The following is a 14,814-nucleotide window of genomic DNA, read 5'->3' on the forward strand; positions in this document are numbered from 1 at the left end:
TAAAGTTTAGAAAAGTTAAGTAAATTGTTCCAAGTTACAGAGCTATTTAAAGGCAGTCAGGATGGGAACCTAAATGGTCCAGCTCCAAAAATCCATGCTCACTTTCCTGTATTACGAAACCTCTGCCTCTGCTGTCAAAGAAGCATGAACATTTATCTGGTACATAGAGCAATATTATTTATTTCTTTTTCATTTCCGGTAAAAGAACTTTTGATTTACTCTCTGAGTTAGTTGATAAGAGTTAATCATAACTACTTATCATAACACAACATTAAACACTAAGGTTTCCCCATAATGCAGTGGGCATTTGTATTAGGTTTGACTTTAACTGAACTGTTAGTGACATAGTATTGAAACATAGAATTAAAGAAAAGATTTGTTTTTCCATGCCCTGTTGTCCTTACTTCCAAAATATTGGTCGAATCTATCCGTTTTCCTCTACCTTCCCTGATCCCACTTATCTAAGTCCCATGTCCGTCAGTTACTACAAACCTCCACTTCCTCCCCTCCCCACCAGTTTCCACTCAGCGCCCCCATCTATCTACTTCCCATGGAGATCTTTTTAAAAATCAAACAAGGTCTTGTTATGCTGGGTGTTTAAAACTATTCAAGTGGAATAGAATTTAAGATCCTTGAAATGACCCTTAAGGTCCTGTATGACCCAGCCACCCTCCCAGCCTCTTTCACAACACCTGCTTCAAACTCGTGGTGCTCCAGCTGCCCTGGCTGTGTTTGATTTCCATAAAAGTATGAATCTCTTTCCTTCCCCAGGGCCTCTGCATCAGCCATTCCTCGCTTTACCCCCACTTCACTCCAACTCTTTCTTCATACCTCAGCTTAGCTATCAATCCATGAGAAGGCCTTCTCTGACTTCTAAATCTAAGATAGATATCCACATACATCACCAACACCTGAAGAGCTGTTTTCCATAATATCCTACAATCTGCAGTAATATGTTTATATGATTTAAAAATATGTTACACCCCAACCAATAAATAAACAGCATGAGGAAAGGGCCCAGATTACCTTGCTCTTCACTCTCTCCTCAGTCAGTGGGTCCTCAAGCACAAGGTAGGTGCTTGGCAAATATTTGCTGAGAATGAATGAATGTAACTGATAAAGTGCAAAGGTCTGAGTCTACACAGTGGGGTTCCATTGCCTCTCTACTCAAATCAGGGTAGAAAAACATTGGTAAATGCCCTATAGAACCATCTCTTCTTTGTGAACGTATTTGGGATCTTTCACGAGGGCCCTACAAGCTGATACCAGGCCTGAGTTCCAATCCCCACAACCCTTATTTTTAACATGTGGCTAAAATATGGTGAACACGATTCTTAAGACCTTTGAGGAGCTTCCACTTCTCACTATAAGAAATACCTTAAAATGTATTCATATGACACCTTAAATATAATTTATATGTAACTTTTTAAGTGTTGAGTTGCTGTTGGTAGGTTAACCTAATGTTATATTTTATAGATATTTGACCAAACACATTTATTTTGGTGTTGCTGTTTTCTTTCAGGATTTTTGAGCCAACATATAATGTGTTTCAGGTCTCAGATATTTTAACTTGTTCCTGAAAAGGGGGTAGGCAACAGACACTGTGGCTTTAAAGCCTAATAGGTTAAAAAAAAAAAAGATTTGCATATGGGCACTCTTAAAGGAGAAAAGTTACTGGGAAATGTTATGAGAAGGTAAGTGTAAGAGTATATTTGTGTACGTATGTGTGTAGTTTGAAGGCCATCTGAAGGCCAGACTTGTAACCAGCCAACAAACTAGCTACTGGAGGGAAACCACTGGGTGAGGTAACCATGGACTCTATTTTTAAAAACACATATCGTATCTAGTTTTGTTTCCAAGCTGAAAGATCATTATCTCCCAACGGCTGCCCTGCATGATGGAAACGGAAGTAAATGTGACCTAGGCCCGAGCCTAAAGTAGTTCACAGATCGAGGAGATACACGCAAAAGAAATTACAGAGGGCCTAAACTATACTTGGTAGTCTTATTGTTAGTAAATGACTATATTTGGCATTTTGTAATTTTCTTATACTGTAAGTTAAAGCAAAGAAGTAAAATTATAATTACAGACCACTTCCAGGGGGTGGAACTTCTTGAATGGTGGTGTAAAGAGCTTGATGAATTCCTCTTCCTCAAAGAAGCATTGATTAAACTGGTCAAAATTATCTAAGACAACCATTTAAAGTCTCTGGAAACTGACCTAAGTGTGTGCAAGAAATTGAGCAGCACTTGTTCAACAAAATCTAATGAAACTCAGTAAGAACAGGGGAAGGTTGTAGCATTTGAACCTGAGTTGTATCCATCACTCCCAGCTCCATGTTGTGGAAGAACCCATCCCTGCCATCTTCCTGTTGCCAAGGATCTATTCAGGTGGGCAGGGCAGCCCCAGAAAACTGCTGCACTCGTCCTCCCAGCTTCCCAGCCCTGTTTGTGAAAGAGCTTCACTGGGTGGGAAGCTGCCACTGTTCAGGGGTCCCCATCCCCACAGCCCAAGCTCCTGCTTTAGAGGGAGACTCTGGGTAGGGCAACCAAAGACCATCAGAGTACCCCATCCCCCCAACTCCTGCTGGTCAAGGTGGGACTCAGTAAGCGGGTGAAGACTTGCAGCTCTGCAGCCCTGCCTGACGTTGCTCACTTGGGGAACAAAGAGTAGACTATCCATGCCCCAGAGCGTTGTCAAAAACAATAGATATCACAGGGGTTAATATTTAGTAATTGTAGGCTAATCGCTTAGTGATACAAGTAGAGGCAGACGAGCAGAAGTTTAACAGAAAAATTGAGGTCCGAGACAGCCAGAGGGCCCTGCTGAAATCACACTTGATTCTGGAGGTCCAGAAGGCTGTGGAAAAGCCCAAAGCTTTGACAACGCAGGAGTGACCAGATGACGGTACTTCTGAGCTATCAGTCCCTGAGCTAAAGGCTGCGCAGGTAGGTACAGTCCCTAAACTCTAAAGGTGGTCCCCAAGCTACATACAGACTCAACCGAAAAGGATGAAAACGTTACTGCCTCAGGCTTAATTAAACACAATCTCTAACCAATCAGTGGCTAAGCACTAAGCTATGTTGACACAGGCAATCCCCAAGAAACCAAGCCTAAAAATAAAAACAGGGAAGGATATATAAGCAAACACGTCAGAGGCTGAACACTGGGGGAAATACACTTCACAGAATTAGTGCAGCCAAGTTACAAAACAAATAAACATATGAACCACCGTGTCAAAACAAACAGCAACAACAAAAAGCCTGGGGAGGATCAGAATCCAGAGTTGCTACAATAAATTATCTAAAATGTCCATTTTTCAACAAAAAAATTATGAGACATGTGAAGGAACGGGAACAAAGCAGAAACTACTTTAGAGGTGCAGATCTTGGACCTAACAAACACTTCACGTAACTATTATAATTATGTTCAAAGCATGAACGGAAACCATATTTAAGCAATTAACAACTAGTATGATGATACTTCATCAAATAGAGAATATCAATAAGGTATTGATCTAGAAGGATAAGAACTAAGATGTTAAAATGATATTCTTTGGGTAGTAAGACTGTATGGCTTTGATATTTTTATTTTTGCTTATCTGTATTTTCTAATTTTCTCCAATGCATATGTACTGCTTTTAGTAATAGAAGACTATGAAAATATGCTTGAAAACTACTGGGCTTGAAAACAATAGGGATTTACAGTGATCAGGATTACTGTGATCAGATCCTATTGGCAGATACAGACAGATTCTAGCTCAGACTTAATGAACACTCAGCTGTAATTTCCCTAATTTGAGTATCACCAAAACAGCAGTAGTTTGAAGCTTGTTGGCAGGTGGGCCAAGGATGCATGTTGGCGTGTTTTTACGACCACAGGAAAAGCAGGAAGCCTGGAGAAGTTTCCTTTCCTATTCACTGTTTTTGTCACCACTCTCCCTACTGCCTTTGGCGCCTACGAAGCTGTGAAGAAAGCTTGACAGGGCAAAACATCTGATATGTCTTTGTAGTGTCTACATAAGTTGAAAAATGTTAAGTCATAGATGTTCAGAAAGAGGAATGATAAGCTATCTTTTATTGGTCTACTCTACCAGAAAAAAAATATATTTTTTTTCTTTATTAAAGTTTATTGGGGTGACAATTGTTAGTAAAGCTACATAGGTTTCAGGTGTACAATTCTATAATAAAAAAAAAATCTCTTTTAAAAAGAAAAAGACCAAACTTTGAAAGATGGAATTTATCCTCCTTAAAAATAAAAATCATAATCTGGATGTTCATATTCATCAAAATTTGACATTTCTATGAAATGTGAACTGTGTCTTTTTAAGCAGGTCAAGCCCTGGTTGGAAACTTCAGACTCAATTCTAGTAGATGAAATGCTTCACTCATAAACATAAACGTGGAAAAAAATAGTTGTATTTTCACACTGCATGATACAATTGGGTACCAAGTTTGTCATGTTTTAAAAATGCAGCATCTAAGAAATAGAGTATAAAGCCCAATCTTAAATTGTCAAAGAGTATATACAGTGGAAGGATAGACATAATGTCATAAGTTCATAACATATGATTTCACAATAGATACTTATGTTACTGAATTGCCTTGTTGGTACTTGAGACTGGAAGGAAACATTTACTCTAGAACTGAAAGTTTAACAAGAATACATGATTCATAGATGGCATCTAATAATACGGAAAAAATTCCAAAAATTGAAATTCTAGGACATTCCAAGGAAAGTAATAGCTTAGTAAGAGCTTTTACCAAGTGAAAGGTCAGCATGAGGAAACAATTAGGTGTTCGTGTGAGTGTCTTCAGGGCAACCAAGGTGGCCATGAGCATTAACCTACTCTTTTCTTGTTGCCTCTCTGACATTACCTACTGGTTTGGTCACATCTCAAGAAATAGCTGCCATGCCTTGCAAGGTAGCATAAACTTGAAAGCATAAATCATTACTATCCTCATCTCTGTCTCACCCTCTCCCTTTCACTGCTGGAAATAAATATTAGCCATTTGGAGTAGTTTCCAAATGCGACTGAACTCTGGTTCATTACTCCTTTTTCCTTTAGTTGTTATCAAGCTTTAGGTTTCCTATATACCTCATTCAGCAAACAAATTTAGGCCACCTAAACTCATCCCCCACATCAACGGATCCATTTATCTACCCCACACCCACCACTAACTTCTCTCCCCAAATCTCAAAACTGAAGTCTTCCTTCCTCCCGGTTAAGACCAACTCAACTACCCGTTCACTCAGATATTTACTCTTCTACCTCTACCTAGGCATTAAATCATTAGTTACACCTTCTCTCGTTTATGATCTCTATTTCTCCCTCTTTGCTGGCTCAGTGTACAGTAGTCAAGTACATCACAAGTGGATTCAGTTTGAATTCCAACTCTGCTGCTTTTTAACTATGTAACTTGGAGTAATATTGAATCAGTTTCTTCAGTTGTAAAAGAGACAAAAATAGCCCCCATTTCATAAGACTATACTGAAGACTAAATGACTCAATATATGTGAGGTATGTAGTATAGTATCTAGTACACAAATAAGGGCTTAATCAATGTCATTTATTATTATCATTAACGTTATCCTCGACCTGCAAATCTGTTCATTTTTCTCATTTAAAAAGCAAAACAAAATCCACCTTGGAGGCTATGCTCCCATCTAGTAGTCACCCCTTTCTTCCTTTCTTTTACTTTCATTTCAGTTTTTCTCAAAGAGTAGTCCTTAGGGAGTCCCCTTCGTGGATGGTATAGATGCCTGACCCCTGCAGTGTACACCGGAAGCTGAAGCTGAATAATATGCAATGTCAACTATAATTTAAAATATATGTAGTCACAGGATGTGGAGTACAGCATATGGAATAGACTCAATGGAATTTTAACAGCTGTGTACCCTGTTTCCCTGAAAATAAGACCTAGCTGGATGATTAGCTCTAATACGTCTTTTGGAGCAACAATTAATATAAGACCCGATATTATATTATATTATATTATATTATATTATATTATATTATATTATGACCTGGTTTATATTGTAGTTAAATAAGACTGGGTCTTATATTAATTTTTGCTCCAAAAGATGTAATAGAGTTGATTGTCCGGCTAGGTCTTATTTTTGGGGAAACATGGTACGACATCAGAGGGGTAGTAGATTGGGGGAGAAGGGCTATCACTTTATGAGGGGTGCAAATGTCTAACTATTACGTTGTTTTGTACACCTGAAACTAATAAAAAAATTTTTTAAAGTAAAAAAAAGAGTAGTCCCTGCTCTTTATCTCTATTCCCTTATCTCCAGTCACTCACTTGTCCGTAGTGAAACTGACCAGTGACTTCCTCATTTCTCTGGCTGATTTTGATATTTTTCTCCTTATCGCTGTTCCTCAGTAATTTATGATATGTCTTAGTGTGGTTTTCTTTGGCATTAGATTTGCTCAAAGTTTTAGATCTGTGGGTTTATAGTTTTCATCAAATTTGGAAATATTTCAGGTGTTACTTCTTCAAATATTTTTTCTGTCCCCCTTTCTTCCCCTTCTGTGACTCTAATTATTCATATGGCCACAGATCACTGATGTTCTGTACATTTTTATCTTCCAGTCTTTTTTCTTTGTTCCATTTTGGATAGTTTCTTTGATATATCTTAAAAATCACTAATCTTTTTTTCTGTAGTGTTTAATCTGCTACTAATCCCATTCAGTGAAGTCTCATCTCAGCTACTGTATCTTTCATCTTTAGAAGTTTTATCTGGTTCTTTTTATAACTTCCACTTCTCTTATTATGCTCATGTTTTCCTTCACCTTTTTCCCCCCTCACTCTCATAGTCTGAACTATCAGCCGCATGCTGATAACTCCCAAACAGAGGAGCCTGCAGGCTCTCTGTTATTGGACAAACTAGGACTTTATTTGGAGGAGGGACATGTAAGACTATGGGAATTATGGTTGAGAGTAATAAACCTCTTCTTCGCCTAACACCTGGAATTGTTTACTTAAATAATATAATATTAATGTTCAGGTATGGTGACCATGTTTTAGAGAGAAATTTGGTATTATGGGGCATTTCATCTATAGATTCTGTTCAAATAGATATTGTCAGATAGTTTCATAGAATAAACAGAACCTAAAAGGTGCCATGGACAAGTCCTCATCACTTCTTACTGAGAATATGGCAATAGCCAACTAACCACTTTCCTTGACTTCAAGTCCTGTCCCCTTTCAGGCTACCAGGAGAGTGCTCTTTACAAAACACGGTTTCACCTTGCTTTAAACCCTTCAAATGATCCCATCACCTGAAGGATTAAGGCTAGGTCCCTTAATATGGTATACGAGGATCTTCATTATCTGGCAGTTGCCGTTCCTCTCCTCCCTTTCCACTGCAGTTCTATAATACGTCCTCCGGAAGGCAGAACAGTGCTCCTCCTTCCCTACCTGAGATGTCCACATACTCGTCCCTGGGACGTATGGGTGTGCTACTTTACGTGGCCAAGAGGGCTCTGCAGATGTGATTAAGAGTACGGACCTTGAGATGGGGGAGATTATTGTGGATTTTCTGTGTGAGCCCTTAAAAGCAGAGAATATTTCCTGGCTGAGTTAAAGAGATGAACTAGAAGACAGAGGAAAGATGGGAAGTATGAGAAGGACTTGACCTACCAGAGGAAGGAGATCATAAGACAAGGAATGTGCGTAGCCTCTAGAAGCTGGAAAGGCACGGAACCAGCTACTCCCCTAGGGCCACCAGTACAGATTTCAGTTCTGCCTACAACTTAATGTGGGCCCATTAAAACTCATGTTGGACTTCTGACCTACAGAGTTATAAAATAGTAAATTTGTGTTGTTTAAGCCACTAACTTTGTGATAATTTGTTATGAGAACAACAGAAAACTAATACAGCTCCCAAATCATACCATGTCTTTTCATGTTATATTTCCCTATCTTCAATTTCTTCACTCTCTTGTCCACCAGGAGAACTTGTATTCTTCTTTTAAAAATCTCATGGTCACCATCTATAGATCCTTCAACAGACACCTTCAGGCAGAATTGCTTCTTTCTCTCTACGACTTCTGCATTTTTAGATGCATCTAGCATTGTACACATTGTACACAATTACAAACATATGTTCAAACATATCTCCCCACTAGGCTGTACACTCCTTGATGATGGGTTACCCTACTGTAATCATCTTTGAGCTCCAGCACATAGCTTGGTATCTTGTAAGTGCTTGATCATGTTGTTGATTTAAGCTTATCTTAAAACCAGTGATGTAGTTGGAAGTATTATTCATTCATTCACTTCCATTCTAACTTACCTGACAAGAGAAGGCAACGGAAAAGGAGGAGTAGAGAAAGATAATTTGGCCTAAACATAGACTTGAAAGAGCAGAGACTCTGCCATACAAAACGAGCTGCCTCAACCACAGCTTCTATTCTGTGTTCTGTGTGGTTGGCAAGGCTCACAGGATGAGCAGAGAGATCTGGGACTCTCCCACAGCTGTCTGCTCCTCCTTTGGTGGCCTACCACAGGAATGTGCTGCGGACGCCGTAAGTGACAAACAGGGCCTCCCAAGAGTTAAAGCATCAAATGCAATGGACATTGTGGATGAGTAATGTAGGTGCTTAGCTATCCGCAAGACGTCAAAGTTGTTACAATAATTTTAAGACAACATGTACAGCTAAAAAGCATGCCTAAGCACATACATGCTAAGGAGTGGTATTCCTGTAAAAACTCACATTTGTCCCAGTGAAACTGCAATTGCTTGGAACTTTAACAATCATTTAACCCTTGTTTAAAATTATCTTCCCCTCCGGGTCCCCCTACCTACTTCTAAAGATCCTGGGAAGTGACCACAGGTTGGAGTGGCTGGAATCCTGGATGGCAGAAAATGAGCCAGATGCCTCTTCAAGAACTTCAAAGGGTGACCCTAACTGCACCAAAGCCATGAGGGGCATTCACATAAGGGGCAGAACATCATCAGAGTCAGGAAATGCAGCAGGTTAAAACCAGTGAATGACTACACTCATGAAATAGGAACCAGAAGAATAGGGGTGAGGGCAAGACTGGTAATGGTCCCAGAAAGAACTGTGTTGCCTGCTGACTCTGCCCAATCAGCTTCCAGTGCTTCCCATACAGAAGTCCCACTCTAGTGCACTTCTATAGACCTTGAGTGGCTTTAGGTGGTAAAACACCTGAAGTGAAGCCAGGCCCTTAGAGACCAGAGCATCTCTTGCACAAGGGTTGCAAATGTATGAAGATGTCTACAGCTGGTCAACTGTTTATCTCACTTTGTAGATCAGACCAAAGCCCCTGCCTTGAGCCTGTCCTGAGGGCCTGTCCTGTAAATGTGGCTGAGCCCAGACAGTTGTGGGCTAGATCCCTGGGACTGGCCGCTTTCTATGCTATTGAGTAGGTGTGGGTGCCCACCTTTCAGGTCGCCTCCTGTGTGCTGAGAGCACCACCCTTCTGAGCAGGCTGTCAGCCAGTGTCCCCCAGCTCTAGGCTGTGAGGCTTCAGGAAAGGGACATAGCCACTCCCCGCAACAAAGGAACTTGGGACCTGTGGTGCCCACCTTCCTGTTTTGAAGATGCTTCTGCCCATAGTACTACGCGTATTCCCAGCATTCATAAATAACCATCTATTTAGCGCAGAAGCATCCAGGAAGCACGGGTCCCAGCAGTGTGTGTGCTGTGGCAGTGCCTCCCACTTCCCCTTTTAGCAGGCAGATGGTGATGAAAAATGAAGCCTTTCACTGCTAATCACAGAAGTGTTCTTGGAAAAGGAACAAAACACCCAGATTACAGCTTCAACTTCCGCATTTACACCATAAAATGGAAATTTAGGAGCCGAATATGGGGATGTTTCACTCTTGCTCATTCACGGGTAAAGGAGTTTTAAATCCTGGCATATTTAGACAAGCCGTTTAATTTTTGTTAAGGTTATTCCGAAGTATTTATTCCTTTAATTCTATTATACGTGGAATTGCTTTCACAATTTCATTGTTTGGATTGTTTACTGCTAGTGTGTAGAGGCATTCAATTTTGTTAACTAAACTTATTAACCATGAAAATAGAGGTGAGTCCTCATAATCCTGGCGCAAACCTTTCTACAAATGTTTCAGTTCGGGCAGAATATCTTTGACTTTCTTGTTCATGTGATGTATCTTGAGGGTCTAGAACATTTAGACCTAAGTTAGATCCTCAGAATCTTCTAGTTTATGTACTAATATGACCCAATTAGTCATCTTGGAAATTTTTTGAAATACTGTAATGAATGGTAACAGATGGATAGCTATTATCCATGGCGATTAAATAACAGATTATCCTGGAATTTCCTCAGAAAAGGGTAGAATATTCAGAAGTTAACAACTTTCCAAGAAATCTGGTTTTGATGATATTTGGAGACATAATTCTTTAGTGTGTCTTAATTTTGGAAAAAGAGAAAATCACATAATATCACCAAGTATGATTTTAAATTTTCATTTGATACCAAAGCAAGGTAAAAAAAAATGAAAAAAAATGTTTAAAAAGTAGATTCTAAAAAACATTTCACCAAACACAGCTGTTTCTAGTTCACTAAGTCGACTATTACAAAATATTTTAATGTGCTTTCTGGCAAACATAAATAGCCTCATTTCGTGGAAATGTCACATTTCCAGTTATTCCGGATAGGTTGTAAAAGTTGAGAGATATGTAACTATTTCTATGCATTTCTATACCAGAAAAAGAAGGTAAGATATTACCTAAATCTCTTAAAATATGTAAGATAGATCTTAATCCATGTCATATAACAGTATATTTCATGGTAGAAATATCGCAAATTAGCAGCCAATAGCATAAATACACTCTGCAGATAGTTTTAGTATGCACAATTTTTTTAAAAATTAGAAAATTCGTTGGCAACATTTAAGAATTGGTAGGTTTTGCCATAAAAATCTGAATTTTCAGACTCTCTTGAAAAATTACTAGATTTGATGATACTGGATTCATATTCTAACTTTATAACAATCACCTGGCCTTTCGCAGAGACTGCCAGAGGAACTAAAAGAGGCTGCCCCTTTAAAAGGAGCAGTCTGCCCCATCCACTCAGGGTGAGCAAAATGTACTAACACCTCGGCTGTTTCACTAATTTATGTCAGTTTTATGGATCTTGGAGGCATTTGAGCCTGGGACACTGCTTTATTCTTATTTATGACATAAATATAAATATATGTATTTAAAGGTTGAGAGAATGGTTCCACTTATAAAATTCTTGCACAAACTTTCTGGAATGTCATATTCCTCAGGGTTGTGTTGTGTCTGCCTCTCACCTATCTCTGTACCTACCTTAGCATGAGTGTGTGCCTGCACCATCTGAGGTTTAGAACTTAATGCTTTAAAGTTTCTGAGATTTTCTTCCTGTTTTTCCATTTTAGCTTCTGATAATTTTATGAAAAGATTAAATAAACATGAGTCTGATATTTTTCGACAAACTGAAATATTTAAAAATTATTTAAATTGAAATATTTTCTTACTTGGATTATTGAAGCGTATTTTTAGTTCAATAAAACATACACCATAGAACAAAATAGAAGCTGAAATGATTATGAAGACACGTTGAAAAAAATGTGTCAGTCAGCTAAATTTTGTTGGGGCTTGAAAACAGGAAGCATTCAGTTAACATAAAGAACTTTTCCTTATCTACGAACATTACCCTTGCAGTGAATGTTCCCTTTGGCTCTGTACTTTATGACTTTGACAAAAAAGCAAATTGTAATTTGTAAGGGAAGTAAAGATAAATTCTGAACTTACCCCAGCAGTTATCATTTTAGTAGAGGTTTGAGCTAAACAGGAAGTGAGCATCCAGTAATACAGTCAAATGAGAAAATTATTTCCAGGCAAGTCAATCACTACCAGCACACTAGGGATTTTAAAAGGGGCGTTATCGAGACAAAAATAACTTATTCAGAAATAGTATAATTTATGACTTCTGGTAAAATGGAAGACAGGAAGTTTTGTTAAAGTAGGGAACATGTCCATCTTTCCCGTCACTATATCGCCAAGGTCTAGCCCATGTGCAACTCACAAACACTTGTTGATTATGTGAAAAAAAGAGTACACGCGAATGCTTAGCAAATAGCAGTCATTCGATAAAATTTACTACATAGATGAGTAATTCATGAAATGAATTTATTCAATAAATATCTACCAAACGAATGAATACACAAAAGGTACAAATGAATATTATTTTATCTTATTGAAATGAATGCTAATATTTAGTTATTTATTAAGAGGTTGTCATGTATTGTTAGGTGCTCTATATGTTATCTCATTTATTCCTCACAATAACCCTATGAAATACGCATTACAACCCCAAATTTTTTAAAAGAAAACAAAACTCAAGATGGTTGAGTAACTTGAGCAAGGTCACAAAGCTGGTGAGAGCTTTGTAGGGATTTGACCACAATCCTATTCTGTTATTCATTTTTAAGTAAATTAGAGAAACTCAGAAATGGGAAGCATAATCTTGTTGATGGTATGGAGGCAGTGTGAAACACATTTGGAGAACTTTAGGTAACACAGGTTGGCAGACAAAAATGACCATGTAGGGTGGATGATATTCACAGAAAGACACTATGTCAAATTGACGCTGTGAGGAATGGAGGGGAAAGAATATATAGTTGCTAATTTTGACATCACTTAGAGTATGAAACCAAAGAAAATAGTAAACATTAATTATAAAAAAGAGTGGAAAGAGTATTATAGAATGGTATAAATATAAAGGTAATCACTAGAACAAAAGCACAAATCTTCCTAAATTCCAGGAGCTACAGTATGAATAAAGAAAGACATATAAATATAAAAGAAGGATAAACATTAAAATAGAGTTATACTATAGGAAGAGGGAGGGTATAAAGTGCAGGGATAGGGATAGAAGCTAGAATTCTTTGATTGTACTTTGTTTAGCAGATATGATCTAGAACAGTATAACATCTTTATTATAAAATTAAATTAAACTTAAAAGCAATGGCCAAAAATTGAAAATAAATTAATTGACCATAAGTAGGCATCAAGCTGGTGCATAACTGCACAGAGACGAACCATTCCAATTTGATTATAAACCCTAAGTAGGTTAGACCCTAAGGACAAAAGACCAGCAACTGTTTTTTGTCACATTGTTGGTGGTAGTGTCATTCTGAAAACATTATGTGTGTATTGTGGGATAAAGTAAACGAGTAATTATATCAGTGCATTGAAAACCAAAATTTTGGTGGAGAAAAGAGGTGTCTATAAGATTGATGAGGTTAAGAAAATTCCTTGTCTTACTAACTTTGAATTGGAAATATCATGTTGTATTTTACATACATATATACACACATATATACATATATATATAATATATATATATCCTATATATATATAATATATATATTCTGTCCATTAAAAAGATATAAAAACAAAGATCAATCTAGTAGCAAAGAGCACCTCCAGTGCCCATATTCTCATCTCCAAATACCACTTCCCAGTAAACGAAATAGGGCTCCTTGGAGAAATGGCTGATTCCAGGTTTGCATCATGAAAAGAACAAAATAAGCCTTGAACACCTTGTCACACCATAAAGCAAAAACGTTATCAAAGTCTATTAGAGTTTTGTCAAAGGGATTCAAAATCATGTCAAAAGGCTCCATCTGGCCAAAAATGGGTCAGGTTGATTGTCAATAAGGATAATAACTACAAAGAACAGGAATGAATATGTTTAAGTAAGTTCATGAAAAAAGAAATAAACCTCACACCTTTGGAAGATACTAGGGAATCAATTAAGCATTTTGAAAACTGGAAAACCAAGGGAAGAAATCAATCATTTATCATGCCTTTCCTGCATGAACTCTACCTCAGGGTAACGAAATAGTTGATGAGAGGAAGTTACTCTTTTCAGAAGGATGCTAATTAATAAGTGAAGAAGAAATGATAGTAGCACAAAACTGTCATGTTGCAATCCCTAATGAACGAATGGATCCAGACAAGGATCGTCAACCAAAAGGGAGAAAACAAGCATTGTGTGACTCCTAATGAAAGTATATGGCACCATTTAGAAAGTAGTCTTGCCGGCCCCTCCCCACCAAATTTAAATGTGACTCAGATAAAGCCTCTATAAAAGCAAAGGAAAAGGGAAGAGGGCACATGTTGAACAAAATGATGGGATGTAGTAAGTAAAATCCAGACTGTGAGAACTTTTATAGGACAAATGACCTAGTTTCTTAAGCAAAACATTGCCTGAAAAAATTGATAGGAGGAACCTAAAGAATAAACACTCAGTTGCAATGGTTGGAACTTACATGATGGACCTTATCTGGATTCCAATGCAAGCCAACAAACTATAAGAAAACAAAAACGAAAAACCCAACAACAACAACAACAAAAACTGTATAGGGCAATTTAGGAAGTATGAACACTGACTGGATATCTGATGATGTTAAGGAATTTTTGTTAGCTGGGGGAGTATGGTAATGACATTATAGCTACAATTTAAAAGGGAGTTCTTATCTTTTAGAGATATGCACTGAAATACTTATAAATAAAATGCTTTGATATGAGGGATTTGCTTGACAATAATCTGGAGTTTGGTAGTGTAGGAAATGAGTGGTGATGACGCAAGAGTAGTCATAAATTGATCATTGCTGAAGCTAGGTTATGGATACTTGGGGGTTCATTCCTTACTTCTGCATAGGCTTGAAATTTTTCCTTAAAGGTTTATACATTTCTTGATAACCATAAGTATTAGAATTTAGATATCCAAGTGAGTGTTGACCTAAAACATTTTAAAGGCTATCAACTTATTCCAATAA

General features: G+C 37.8%; 1 protein-coding gene across 3 annotated transcripts in view; it reads right to left on the bottom strand.

Moving 5' to 3' along the window:
* CCDC146 (coiled-coil domain containing 146) overlaps positions 1-14,814 on the bottom strand; it is a 129,714-nt gene that overhangs the window by 49,553 nt on the left and 65,347 nt on the right. The window lies entirely within an intron of this gene.

Source organism: Rhinolophus sinicus, chromosome 4 (genome assembly GCF_057876585.1).
Source record: "Rhinolophus sinicus isolate RSI-liver-muscle chromosome 4, RSI-T2T, whole genome shotgun sequence".
Lineage (NCBI taxonomy): Eukaryota > Metazoa > Chordata > Mammalia > Chiroptera > Rhinolophidae > Rhinolophus > Rhinolophus sinicus.